This window comes from Cinclus cinclus, chromosome Z (genome assembly GCF_963662255.1).
Source record: "Cinclus cinclus chromosome Z, bCinCin1.1, whole genome shotgun sequence".
NCBI classification, from domain to species: domain Eukaryota; kingdom Metazoa; phylum Chordata; class Aves; order Passeriformes; family Cinclidae; genus Cinclus; species Cinclus cinclus.
Genome location: NC_085084.1, coordinates 45,203,141 through 45,218,416, shown reverse-complemented (window position 1 = coordinate 45,218,416; position 15,276 = coordinate 45,203,141).

Genomic DNA, 15,276 nt, shown 5'->3' with positions numbered 1-15,276 from the left:
GGTTGAGATGAAGACAGCTTAATAAGTGAAGAAAGAGAAGTGATGGGGAAGAACTAAAAGGTGGTGACAATCAGTCACCACCTCCCACCATCAGAATGATGCCAAGCTAGTCTGCAAGGAATGGTTAGTCTGGAAAATCTGCCTTCAGTTTTATTGCTGAGCTTAATGCTATGAGTTATGGAATATCTCTGGTTCATTCAGGTCAGCTGTCTCTATCTCTTGTCCTTTCTTTGTCTACGTGCTGAGGGGCAGCTTGAGAGACAGAGAAGGCCTTGATGCTATGGAAACACTGCTCAGCAATAGAACTGGTGTGTTACAAACACTTGTGGCTTTCGCCACATATAAGCTGCAATGGAAACATTAACTCCATCTCAGCAGAACTCCATACATCAGCACAAGTGTACAAGTGATGAATAAGAATGAAAATGTGTGTATGTGTGTGCAATTGTAAATATGTATGATTACATTTTGTTCTTCTTAGTCCTTCATCTGCAATTAAAATTTAAACATTTTAAATTGAAAGTAGGGATGCAGTTAGAAAAGGATAGGAACAGATGAAAATAATATCTAATGCAGGAAAAAAATTCCTTACTACAACAGGAAAATATTATATTTGATTTTTTTGGAAGGGGTGTTATATAGTAATAAACCTCCTGCTAGAATAGAAACAATTGTGTTGGGAGTAATGTGGCAGAGTAGAAATTAAGCAATTTTAATAAGTCTGAGTATGGGTGCTAGTTCCTTCTATGATGGCATAGAAGATTATGTTAGGGTAGAGGCACATTCTCAAGCAAATGTGTTCCTCCAATATCCCAATACTCCCCTAGCTGGGTGAACATGCATAAACTACACGAATTTCAGGAACTAAAGAAATTGTGTCATGATGCAAATAAACTCATGCTTGTAGATTGGATGTGGTGCTGTGCAAGGATGTGGTGCTTGCAAAAACAGGCTCTAGGAGGAAGTCTTCTGTAAGGTGAATAATTTGTTTAGGTTGTAATACAGAGCTCTGCTTTGAATACTTGCCATCTAGCAATGACTGTTGTAGCAGGGGAATGCTTGGGAAAATAGAAATAGAAGAAGCATTTGTTAAGGTGATACAGTGAGAGTCTCCAGGAGTTCAATCTGTTTAATTTGTTGAACAAAAATTTAAATGATGACTTGATCACTGACTTGAAGAACCGATATGGAAGACACTGGTGACACAGTACATATACAGAACAATGTATATCACAGATGCTTTATATTCTGGTAATTGCAGTTAGGCAAATTTAGAAAAATCTAGTCCTGTGGTGGGTGAGATTTTTGGGTTTTGGTTGGTTGGGTTTTTTTTGTTCGTTTGTTTTCTGTTTGGTTTCTTGGTTTTTGGTTCTGTTTCTTTTTACAAAGAAAGTTCATCTTGCAAAAATGATATGATATTGATTAAAGATAGTAACACAGAAAGAGTAATTAATTTTTGAAGCCTCTGCCATTTTTAGTACAAAATGTTAAGCATTTGATCATTTCCAACAGACATTTTAATCACCTAGTTTAATTAAAATAATGATTTTAAGGATGATGCAACTCAATAATAATTGGTTGTAGCTCTGACCAAAAGAACAACCTGCTGAAATTGTGGTAGTGTTAAGTATGGAATAATTTTTTCCCATTTTTTTCCCAGGATTAACAGTAGGAATATTTGAACTCCTTTACTGGAATTGAATGTTCAAAACAATAAGGCCAACTGTGTGAAACACTTGCAAATACAAGGCAGGCCAGAAGTTAAGTCATCTGCATTGAGGGGCTGAAATAATTTTAAGATGAATACAAATGTAGATAATTGCATATTAATCTTGTGGAATTGGTAGCATTTGAGAGCCTAAGCAGGGAGAATTGAACAAGGATGGAAAGAGAGGGGTGTCAGACAAAAGAGGTATTAGCAGCTGAGGAGACAGAGAAAGTTTATTTTGGGAAAAAAATATAGTTGCTAGCAAAAACCATTTAACTGTGAATGGGAAAAAATCTTTTTAATATTTGTTTTATTCTGTTTTGAAGAGAACATAAAGAAACAAGACTGTCTGCAACAGCAGGTTTTCCTCCTCACAGAAATATCAAACCTTCCAAATAGTTTGCAATTGTTTGAGATACATGGCATTTTTTAATTATAATTTTAAAATTAATTTCTTTTTCTAAGATTTTTCTTAGGGATTATCTTTCTTCAGGTGTATCTGAATTATATTATACTCTAGTATGTGTTATTAAAGTATGTTATATGTAATAACAATTTTAAATAATTTCTGTGAAAGCAAACCCTAATTAAATATAAAGTGAAATAGCTAGTAGTTTTTATATTATTGTGTACAGCAATTTTTAAGTAGCTGAATTTGAAAAGGATAAGTAATTTTTAATCTGTGATATTTTGACATTCATGAAATAAAAGTTTGCATATAATTGATGGCAGAAAAACTGGTTAATGCTGAGGTAGCTACTGGTGTATTTTCATCTTAAAGTAATTAGCAGTTAAAGAGGGACAAGGAATAAGTTTTAGGATGTATATTTTAGTTTCATGAATTATACAGAAAGTTATGTAGTAAGTCTAGAAACACCTTAGGTTTGCATACTTAAGTTCATTTAGGGCTAAAAATGTAACCAGATCCAACAGAGCTCAATTTCATGGGGAACCTTCTACCTTGTGTAAGAACTTGGTAGCTGATCTTCTGCTCTTTAAAATGTCTGAACCATAAAAGGGGATAGAAATAGTTACTAACTTGGTGAGAGATAATGCTTTAGTTTAATGCATTACTTAATACGTAAAAATGCTTCAGCAATGATGGGTTAAGGTCATGTGGAAGAGGAAATTTCCTCACACTCTTTGTTTGCTTGGTCTGTGAACACCCCAGGAAAGCTGAGCCTGTCAGTGTCCTGTTATGGGGATTCTCTGCTGAGCAGTCCTTCTGGGTTGAGGAGGGTGGTTCATTAGGTATGTTCAGGGGAACAAGCCAACAGAAAAAGGGAGACACTCTCCCAGGTCTCCACACTTTTGTTTGTTACCCACTACCAGAGACAACCAGTGCCCTTGAAGATCTCACACTGATAATTCAGAGAATAACACTCTTTATTAATAAATTTGTGACAGATTAAGGGTCAAGGATTGCTGGTGTTTGTATCTGACTGCAAAAATATAATCAAAGCAATATGTCAATAAGCTCTAGTGTCTAACAAAAGCCAGCTCGAGATAAGTATTCAGCATGCATACCTTATGGTTTTTGCCCTATCAGCCTCCCCATGAGGGAGAAGACAGGTTCAGCCTGTAAACAGGTCCCAGAAGTGACAGTGGCATCTTCCCTAACTTCTACCCATTTTCAACTTAATTTTGTATTATTTATGTTTAGTGCAGCTTGAATGACTCTAGTCATACAACATGCAAAATGAGGAGTGGTCACACCTTAAAGGTGGGTAATTTTGGGATGGAGGTGTGTGTCACTATTACACCTGAGGAGAGCGATTTTGCAAGAGGTGATGGCAGTACCATCACCAGCAGCAAGACTTTAATCTCTCTTATCTGACAGCTGCTGCCTAGCTTATCAGATAAAAATACTGCTGAGTTCCCTCCTCTGCAAGTGTTTCAACAGAGACTGGCTGTGGCATCACAACTCCACCTTCGGCTTCATCTTCCCCTTATTGTTTTGGGGACGTTGGGCATGCTGACTGCATTCCATCCAGGAAGCAACAATCACATTTTCCTCTAATTTCTGTAATTTGTGTGCTATTATAACTATATTTATAACCTTCCACTCTATTCCATCCTCTGTTTCATCTCCTTCTTTGCAATGTATTGTGTGTATTCTGACTGTAATTTCTATCTGTTCAAATTTCACTTTCCAGATTTCTTTGATTTAAGCCTCAACCTTTTTTCCATTTAGAAATCCCACACCTTTTCTATAGATTTCTGAAAAGATATGTTATTGCATATAGCCTGATATAACATATAACCTCTATTATAACCCTTTATTTAGGATAAATCTTCTACATTACCTATACCTACTATATGAGGGATAAGATACATTTTTGTCATTGGTGTTGTTCACTACATTCAATTTCCGACTTCCCAAATTTTGTCTGGAATTATGGAGATTTCATGAAAATCTTTGCTGGTGAAATGCTTTGCTGAGGTGAAACACTCTACTGTTGAATTGCCATGGCATCTTGATTCTTTTAGACCTTTATATAGAGGATACATAAACCAATTTTTGAAATCTGTGTTTCTATATGTGGGTAAAAGAGGTATGCTTCATGATCTTTGTGATAAATTCAAACAAATAAAACAATTTAGCATTTAATATCTTTGGGTATGTGGTCATTAGGAAAACAAACAAACAAACAAACAAACACACAAACCAAACCAAAGCAAAAGCTGCAAAATCTTATTGGAAGTGTTGTTAGATAATTCTCTTTTATCTGTTCCCTGACCAAACCCAAAGCTGCCCTAGGAACAGCACAGAGCTTTTATGGTCAACATGCTCTGGTCAAGTTCTGTGATCTGTTAAAAGAGGCATAGCCATAACTATGCATTTTCCCTGTCTCTTACTCTGATTTGCTCATGGAGGAAGCAGAAGTTAATAAAACTTGTAGATATGTTGTTCACAGGGATATAATACTACTTGTCCTTGAGAAGGAATACATCCTTCCTAGTCTGGAGAGAAGATAGGAGCCCTATAAGTACTAACAAGCACTTCAATTCCAGATGTTATAGGGATACTCCTTTAATGGAGTGAACAGACCTAGGGTTAGAATGGTGGGAGGATTTTTCACAGGAGACAAGAAATGAGCATCTGAGTTATACATTAACTTTATACTTTTCACTGGCTTTTGGCAGTCTTCCTAAGTTGTTTACACTGATGTCACAAAAGGTCATTAATCTGTTTTAATTACAATTCCTAGAACTAATGCTAGGAAAACTGGAAAGGTAAAGTGAAAACCATAGTAATTATTTTTGATTTTTATTTCATAATTTTATTTTAACTGATAGTGGTCACTATTAAGAGATCATTGGATATAAGCAGTCAGTGTGTGTTAGGATGAGATAAAGGAAGAGTCTTATGTAGGAAGACTGAGGAAGAAATAGGAAAGTTAGTTTAGCCACTTTAAAAACTTTGGAATAAAATTGAAAGGAAGTATATTTGAAGTTATTATTTAAGATATGAAGGCATTAGTCATAAGTCTTCTTTTAAACTTTTGTTTAAGGAAAATTTATTTACAATATTTGATTATGATGTCTGCTTAAGGACCATTTTGTAAAAGAAGGCATTTTTAAAAAAGCATTTTTAAAAAATACTCTTAAAAACATCTTTTACATCTTATTTTCCTCCTTTAGAGTATTGTAAACTCAAATCCTTTGTTTTAGAATTTGCATGTGAATGCAAATATTTTTTGAGGTAAGGTGATGCTTTTATTTCTAACATCATCCTGAAGACTACATCTTCCTAGAATGTTTCTTTAAAAGTTTAGAAATTCTTGGGGAAAACAAAATAACTTTGTTCGCATATTATTGCAATTCTGAATGAGGACTTTACCTTACATTCTAACTCACAGACTTAGTAGAGGCTCTATTACAGTCTCTACTTAGAGGAACAAAAATGAGTTATTTGACAGGACATCCAAATTATGAACATGGAAATTCAAACATCCAGAAAAGCAAATATCTGTATTCCTAAACAGAGCTTTAAGTAAAAAAAAATCTTGAGCTTTAATTTTCCTTTAAAGTAATCAATTAAAAAATCAACCTCACTGTCAATGTAATATGAACAAAAGAACCACCCCTTTTTTCTTTCTTTCTTTTATTTTTGCTTTCCCCCCACCCCCAAATTAGACTGATTAAAATCCCAGGTTATGAAGAAATGAGAAGAGACAGAGTAAACAATGATGCTGAGAGAGCCTTTAACTTTCATTTTTTAAAACCGTTTTTCATTCCTCAAAATAAGATATAATGAGGATTTAATAGACTTTTTGCTTCCAGCCTAAATTGTGTAGGGCAAATACTGTGTGGCTAATACTTCTGATGAGATGCAATATAGTAGTTTCTACTGAAGTTTATGGATTGGAATTGCACATAATGAGACCTTTTGCTAACATAAATTCTTATGAGTCAACACATTTATGAGTGCAAACAAATCTGTGTACTCTACAACATATGATTAATGAAAGAATATTTGTACCCAAAACAATTTTTCTTTAGTGAAGTAGTAAAGAACAGAAATTATTTTCATTTTTATTACCATTATATATATTTAAGTTTTCAAGTGTTGCCTTAATAGCATCAATATTCCCTTCCAAGTTAATAATTGATACCTACACAAACTGAGAATAATAAGAAAGAATATTGAAGGTAAGAAAAGCTTTAAAAATAATACACTGTTTGTTGACAATATGTGCTTGTGTGTTGTGAAATAAAATAAAACTGGCTCTGCCATGATACTGATCAAAAGTTTCACCTGTACTGGACAGAGATCTGACAAGCTCATTTAAACTCAAAGCTCAAACCAGTAATATTCTATTAAAACCCATCAGCTTCTTCTTTATGACTATAAGCCATTTACTGATAAAATAAAAATTTATATATAAACTACTAACTGTCTTTTATATATGTTACTACAGGAGGTTTACCTATGGATATTATTATAATTAATTTTTCCTTGGGAATCGACACAATTTTGACATAACATTCAAATAAAACCAGATCACTCATCACATAGCAAAAGAAATCTATGCATTAAAAAATTCTAGAATGAATGAATGCATTTAGCCAGATACTTCTCAGGCAAATGATGCCTCATGTACAGATTGAGGGAGAGGAATTGGAAGGAGGTGGATTCTTTATGAATCTGCATAATAATAAGGTTATGGAAAGATCAAGGAAAGTTAGTCTACAAGGCAGAACACTACCTAAAGGCAGAATCCATAAAAGATAGACATTCCATAAAGTATAACTATAACACTTGCAATCAGTCATAAAAAAAACCTGCTAGTATAAATGTGTTTGAAATTTTGAATTGTCTGGAACCAAGCAACTGTAAAAATTCCAACATATGTAAGAAACCAATAATTTCCAAGTATAAAGTAAAATGGTTGTAAGACAAGCCAGATTACAGTTAAATGATTAAGGAAATGGAAAAATTACTGAAACTTTAAGATAAACACAAGACTAAATTTAATTAATAAAAGAAGTTTGATACCTACTGGCTATGTTTTCTTTATCCATAACATAACTGCAGCAAAAAGAACCCAAGTTTGTCGTGTCACCAACAAAAAATCAACACTCAATTAAAAGGATTGAAAGTTACTAAGAATCTGTAATTGAAACATTTAATTTTCTGACTTTTCCACTGAGACTAGTTCTATCTTGTTTGGTTTTCCCATACTAGAAAGACCAATCATCTTGATTAAATAGCTCCGACTTGTAAAATATGACATTATTACTATAAATTGACACAGCACCTATTTTTGCATAATAATTTGGCCAACTGAAACCTTTCATTATTCCAAGGTTCTTTGAATTAAATTCTACTGTGTAACTGGCCCAGTTAAGGGGATAGAACTTTTGCCTCATTGAAGTCATATTTCTTAACATCAAGAAGAGTCTTACATTGGGGAAAAATTCTTACCTAAACAACATACTAATATACACCGTGTTTTAATACTAAACACCACACTTAGGGTTCACTGGATTGTAAAGGAGCTTTCTTGCAGAGTCTGCCCACAGAATAGTCTGAAAGAAAGCAGTGATGATCCTGTGTAGGCCAAGAAGTGATAGACCTATCTCTTCTCTCCTAATGGCCTTGGTATGCTTAGTAAACATGACAAAAGAAAAGCTCAGTAAAGTTCAGAATTGTACAGTAAGAAAAAAGCCTCTCTCTCTCTCTCCCTCTCCCTATATATATTAATGAATCCAATAACTTCAAATGTTCTTTAAAAAATCTTATCTAATTTAGCAAATTATGTGAAAATGCAATCTAAACGATTGTACATTAAAGAAAATTATCTTAGTGTATGCTAAAAACAATCCACTGTGCAGGTAATGCTTTCTAGATAAAAAGAAAGTAATTCTTGAGAGAAAAAAAGTCTGTAATAAGGATTCATGCCATTTCTGTCTTTTTGTCAAACTAACTTGATATCAACTATTTTTTTTGTTGTTGTTGAGAATGTGCAGGACATGGAGTGTAACCCCTCTCCAATACTGAGCCAAGACAAATACTCCCAGGTTCTGGATTATTCCCTGCTTTTTCAAGATCAGGGGGAAAAAACAAACTTGCATAATATGTGGAAGTAATGCTCCCTATTTCTTTTTCTGCTTGCACATTTTCATCTCTGTTTTCCTTTTTCTAGGCACAAGAACCATTCACAGAAAGTATTTGTTCCCTTTTGAGGCTCCTTTGAAAACATGTCAGTCAAGCTCCCCAGAAATATGTGTCTGAAGGAACTTAGAATGATGAATAAGTAATGCCATGTAACAGTAGAAGTCAGACAGCAATGTGGGGGCTCAGTAATGAATGTAATGAAGTAATCTGAATCCATAACCATCCATATGGTTTTCTAACTCTGCCTACTTGAGCACAAGCCCTCTGAGGAAGGGCAAAGGGAGGTGGGGTTGTTCAGCCTGCAGAAGAGGGGACTCAGGGAAGACCTTATTGATCTCCGCAACTGCCTGAGAGGAAGTGTGTAACAGGGGAAGGCCAGTCTCTTTTCACAGGTAGCAAGTGACAGGACAAGAGCAAACGGGAAGTTTAGAGTGGATACTAGGAAAATTGTCTTCCCTGAAATAGTGGTCAGGAAGTGGAACAGGCTGACCAGGAAAGTGGTTGCATCACCACCCCTTGAGGTATTTAAAAAATACGTAGCTATGGATCTGATAGAGCTAGGTCAGTGGAACTTCATGACCTAAGAATGTTTTCTAACCCAAATGATTCTATGAACCGTGTTTATTATCTTATCTTGGCTTTTCAATAAGTTTTATTGCATATAAATCCTAGGGGATTCCAAATACTTTTGTGATATTTGGAATCAGAACAGAGAAATAATTCTTCTTGTAAGCTTCCATCTGAATTTAGGTATATTCACTGAACTGTTATTTCTAGTAGGAAAAAAATAATTGAATCTGCTGAATCAGCTTTAATTCAAATATTGGATAAGACTTTCTCAGTTTATTCCTATTATTTAATTTCTCTTATTTCAAGATTCATTTCTTCTCATGTATTTGACAGTATTAACAGTTCTTTGCCTATATCTACATTCTAATCATGCATGAAAAAAAGGGCTACTAATTTTGAAAATATTACTGAACTGGAAACTACACTGTAACCCACTTAAGTAATTTCCAAATCCAATCAAAATTTGTTTGAGAGTGTCAGAAGGAAGAATACCTTTATATTTCCTAAAATATGTGTATTCTTTCTGTGAAGAGGTTGATAAAGCTGATTATATCATGTTTTTTAATTAAATGGAAAAATACTAAGTGTGCTATATATTTTTATTCTAAAACATTTTTAAATTCCTCAGAAGGATAGCATGGATATCTTTTAGTTTACTTTTAATGTATTTCCAAATTTTGTCTCTCTAAATGATATTCACCATGAATAGCAACAAAAAAAATACTAATTATAGATATTGCTTTCCCTTTAAACTGTGAATTTATTTCTTACTTTTACAATTTGTAACTATTTTGTACATTGCCCTATGAGATTAAATCACACAAACTGACTAAGCACTCTTTCAGTAAGGTCTTTAATGTCATTTGAATGCTAGTAGTCCTCAAGTTTTATTGAATATAATTTCCAGATACTTGCAAAGCACTTTTTAGCCTTACATGTTGTATGCAGCATTTTATACTGAATACCTATGCTGCTATAAAACATCTCATCTTACTTTTTCTGTATTGAGCAATACTGGAAGGAATTTTTAAAAAGTATTATAACTTTATCATTCCTTCCCAGACAGAGCATTCCTGAAATTATGTAATTAAACTGAAAAAAACATTCAATATAAGAAGGCTCATACATAGTCAACTATAGGAACTTAATGACACGAAAATATTTTATTTACTGAGATCAAACGGTGCTCAAATTGAGGTTGGAGCACTTTAATATTAACTTCTGTTCACTCAGGGAAAGACTGACTGAACATATATTAATTATTATTTCTTACTTATTGTTCTGAAGCACTGCTTTCTTCATACCACTGGTGATTCTGTGGTTACTGTCAACTTCCTCTACTCTTTTCATCAAGTGAGTCATTGAAAATCTAAGTTAATTTTGAACTCTGCTACTCCTCTGCATTCCTTCTTTTATAATGTATTTAAATTAAATTGACCATTTTTGTATCTTGCATTTCAAAATTCTTGTGTTTTGCTGTAGTGGAATACATATCAAGGCACCTGCTGTGCTTTATTTGATTGCTTTTTCATTCATTCTATTTATTTTTCTTATAAGAAACCTAAATAATCATCTAATTTTATGCAGTTAATTAAATAGGCAACTAGAAGTTAGGTCACAGGTTTGAGAGCTCTGTGTGTGCGACAGTTTTGTCTCTTCAGACATCTAGAATATTTCCTCAGTAGTCTATAGCATGTTCTTGGAAACTTAGACATTTAGTTTTGAAAAGATTTTGAGATCATTAAGTCCAGCTGTTGTGAGTACCTGTGCCCATGGAGGATATTAGCTGTGTAACATGGGGCTCTTCGTCACATTGTGTGCTGTATGTTTGATTTTGCATCTCCAAATAAACAGATGCCTCAAAGCTGTACAGAATGTGTGCTGATGTTTCTATCAGAATGTTTTTCCCAGAGATTTAGAGTTAGCAAGAAGCCTAGAATGAAAATCATATTTATAATAAACCTCGAAAGTTGATTTATCTGGGTGCTTAGCACTTAAAATTCCAAGAGAACTAATATGAAATATAAGATGTTTGTGATCATGTTTCATATTCACTGCAACTCTAACAAACTCAAAATTAAAAAGCGTGGAGTGTTTTTTTGAAATGAACATGCTCTAATAAGATACTTTACTTTTGTAAAACTTTTACCAGTCAATTCCTGGAGCAAAATAGTTACTCTTTCTGTTGAAAAATCATCCATAAAATATATCTCTAACTAAAATAATTTAAACTATCCTCTTTCACTGCAGAGACAAATGATTAAAATATTTTGTTTTTCCTGTGTGTTTGGTATGATTTGTTACTATAAAACTGGGATAAGAGTAGAATTCAGGAAGCTTTCCTTTCTTCCAACTCCTTATTGGTCAGTTTAGACAGCCCTTGGTCAGTAAATTGGTGTCTTCTACTCTATTTCTCTTATTTATCTCCTGCAAAGCTTAGAGTATGCATAATGTACATGTGCAATAGTGTTATCTGCTGGCTTAACAAGATTAAATTGGAAAGGAAAGGCATACTTTATTACCTAAGCCTCAAGGCCATTCTAATACTAGCCAATTTTTCTTTCAACAGCCATGATATTATTACTTATTAAATATTTCTTTCCACAGCTAAGACACTGTAAATTATAACTGTTATGTGGCACACGGTGGTTCAGTTCGCTTGTAGGTCACAGTTTGTTCACACTAGGGAGGTTGTTGCTCTGATGCCAAGAGAAGAAATTTCAATGTTACATTACTCTTGGTTGATTATAACCTGAACAATATAAAAGTAGTTTGAGATTCCCTGTGAAACAACTATATTTAACTGGTTTTGGCTGAACAACAGAAAAGTAGTTTGAGATTCACCATGAATTGACTGTACTTAACTGTTGTTGGCTATTCTCTGTTGCATATACAACAAAAGAGGATATTTATTCTGTTCCTTTGTACACAGTATATTTAATGGGCCAAAGAGCTTTTCCTTACTGTCTGTGAGCATATGTCTCCTCCCACAAAAAGATGTAGATTTCTCTAGCTTTCTTAGCTTCTTCAGATCACTCTGAGCAGTTACCCAAATGGTCTAGATTTTATCTAAAACCACTCAGAATAATATTTTTTCAATTGTCTAAAATCTCATCTTATACAAAGGTGTTAAAGAGTGAGTTTAGGATAAAATTTTTGTCAGGAGTTGTAATTTATCCCAAATCAAATTATTATCACATTCTGTGTCCAGCCCATTCAATATTGCCCTGTGCTCTGTCTATAGTTCCTGTTTAGAGTATAAATCTGTTTTTTTGATTTGATTTCAGTATTTCCACTTCTGCTTCTATACTTATCTACTCAAATATAATATTTATTTAATTAACTAAATCTAGTCCCTAAATTTATTTTCTGCTTTCAGTTTTACTATATTAATTGGCATCTCTTGTTTATAAAAATTGTGAAGGGATTATTTTGAAAGACCTTGAAAACTGTAATAAGGTTTAAGGTTTTATTGAAGTTCAAAATTAAGTTTTGCCAATGAAATTTCTGCATAAATTATTCATAGAAGACCATAATGCATGAATAATTCAAGTGGCATCTTTAATTAGATGCTAAAAATCCTTCAGCAGCCTACTCTTGCTTTATCGATTTCAAAGCAAATCAAGTTTGAAAAACAGAAAACTTCTCTAAGTCAAATTAGCAGGTAATTATTAAATCACTCATTGCAATTGAAATGCTATCAATATTTTTATATCCACAAACATACAGTGCATGATGATGTATAGTGCTTATGAGATGCCAATGAAATGGACTCCAAACAATGAGATTTTTAATGAAAATACAGTGCTATATATAAATTGTTATTAGCTTTGGAAAAAATGAGCCATGAATAATAAACTTTTGAGGCCTAACAATAGTGGATAATGGAACACTGTATATTAGAAAAAAAATAGCCATTAATTGTTTCTTCTTATATCCTGAAATTCTCGTAAAAGAAAAAACTATTCACTTTCTTTGCATCTTGGTCTTCATGTCAGGTATTAGAACTAATTTCATATAATTATTAAATCTTCCATAGAAAAAGCAGGAATGGAAAAGTGCTTCGAAGTTCTTCTGCAAAAAGCATCTTGCTCATGAAATGTTCAGCCACTTATGACAGATAATTTTCTGATTCTTTCCTATTTCCTTTAATGTTAGGTATTGTTTTATCTATTTAAGAGACCATATCTCAGATTGTAATAATTTACAACAAAGTTCTACCTAATATCAAGGCTGTTTCTTCCTAACAGAATTCAAAAATGCTACCTCTTTTTGGTGGTGTAAGAAAAAAAACATATTTCTTTCCTTAAGGCTGGGGTTTTTTGTTTAGGTTCTTTGGTTTGCTTGGTTTGTTTTGGTTTTGGTTTTATTTATTGCTGGTGCTTATTAAAGACTACTGTATCTCAGATTCTCTTTATGTTAAACTGAAATTATTAAATTTTCTTTTTCTTTCCCTAAAGGAATTCTATTTTATAAGTGGAATTTCTGTGCTCCTCTGCAGCAGAGTGACTGACCACTGGTGCAGCAGTTTAGCCCTTGACAAAATGCAAGCTCTTGCAAAATGCAAGTACCTGGTTTCTTTTCCTTATTCTTTTTTTTTCCTAAAGGAATGTTTATATGTATATAAATAAATAAATAAATAAATATAATTTTTGATGGGGTTTTTTTGTGTGTGTGGGTTTTTTTTTAATACTAGAAGGGAACATATTGCACAATGTGACACACAGATTTATGATAAATCTTTCCTTATGAATGGTCGTACTCTTACTGTGTTCTTGTTGAATAAATCATCAAATCCCCAAATGAAAATGTTTTCTATATATTTCTGTATGAATAACTCAACATGAAAATGCTAGGAAAGTCCAGAAAACCAGTTTCTCCGGAGATGAACTGTTCAAATTCTTTCCAGTATTTGAGAGATACTATTCAGATAACTATTGCAGTTGCTATTTCACGATCTTTTTAAAGGGTGGATGCAAGAACAAAAAATTGGAAGTTTTGTGGAAGATTTCAGTGTACTCTTCTGGGACCATTTTCAATTTGCCAGTCGCCACTGAATAGAAGTTCAGTATTGCTGACATCAAGATCTTGAACTTTATTTCTACCAAGACATTTTAAACTGTACAGTTTTTTTAATGAAATGTTCCAGCAGTTTTGTGGAGCAAAGTGAAATCCTAAATCAATAATTTCACAAAACCTGATGCAAAAGTTTCTTATGTGTCCTTCTCTAGGAAGAAGAAGAAGAAGGAGAAATATTACTTGGCTTACAGGTCACAGTCTGTGCTGTACTCTAATTGTGGCTCGGTTTTGGTGTTTTTTCTCTTCCTTTATGACTCTTTAAAATTATGTACTTTATTTTAGAAGTAAAATTAAATCTAACTACTTCTGTCTATTTAAATAACAGCACTGTTCACAACAGCAAGGAAGGAATTTTAAAGAAAGATTAAAAGAAAGGAATAAAATTGTGCAAGGAACACACAAATGGAAGGAGAGACATTATTATTTAATGGTTTAAGATGTGATAATTAGTTCCCCAAATAGCATTTGGTAAGTGCAAGACATTCAGCAAAGTGAGTTTAGTTGCATAATCTAAAATTCACGCAGACCTCCTATTCAGTCCTGAGTCTAAATATTCCTGTGGCTGCCAGAGTACTAGGAAATATATGTGAAAAATAAATGTAGGAATGAAGTTGAGAAGCGTTTTTGTAAAGGCCGCTGAGAAGAAAAGAGAGCCCAAAAATAGGTAGCTGAGACATGCACCAAACTTTTTTTGTTCTATGGAAAAGAAATGAAAGTAAAACCCATAGTTCTGCAGAATGTATGTCTTCTTATATCCAGTTTATTTTCACAGATGATTCAGGGAAACACAACCACCAACTCTTGCCTTTGTTCTCGTTCAATTTTTGTTTAGTAATCTAGATTTAATACCACTTTGGATAATAGTTCTTTGTTTTGATTGTTATCTTTCAGCATGGATAACTGCAATAAAGCATTTGTTCCTAGCAGAGATTTATTTCATTCCTTCCCTACTCCAATCACTGAATCAGAGAAAATTTGGTCATAATTATGTGTATCAAGTATATGTTCTTTCTTTTCCTGCTGCCAAACTTTCTGCAGAAAAACTATTGAGAAAAAATTAAACCTTACGTTGTTATGAGTTTCCAAAAAAATTATTAGTATATATTTTGTTAAATTGAGGCCCCCAAAATTATACTGTGGAATCTGCACCTCTTTGACATATTTATTCCATGCATTAAGAAGGTGTGGTATAACATAGGAATGTTTTTTAGAGTCTTCTGAAGAGTTTTGTTCTAAGACAAGACCTAACTTTCTCATGTATGGAAGCTCTTAGCTGGAAAAATTCCAAAGCTCT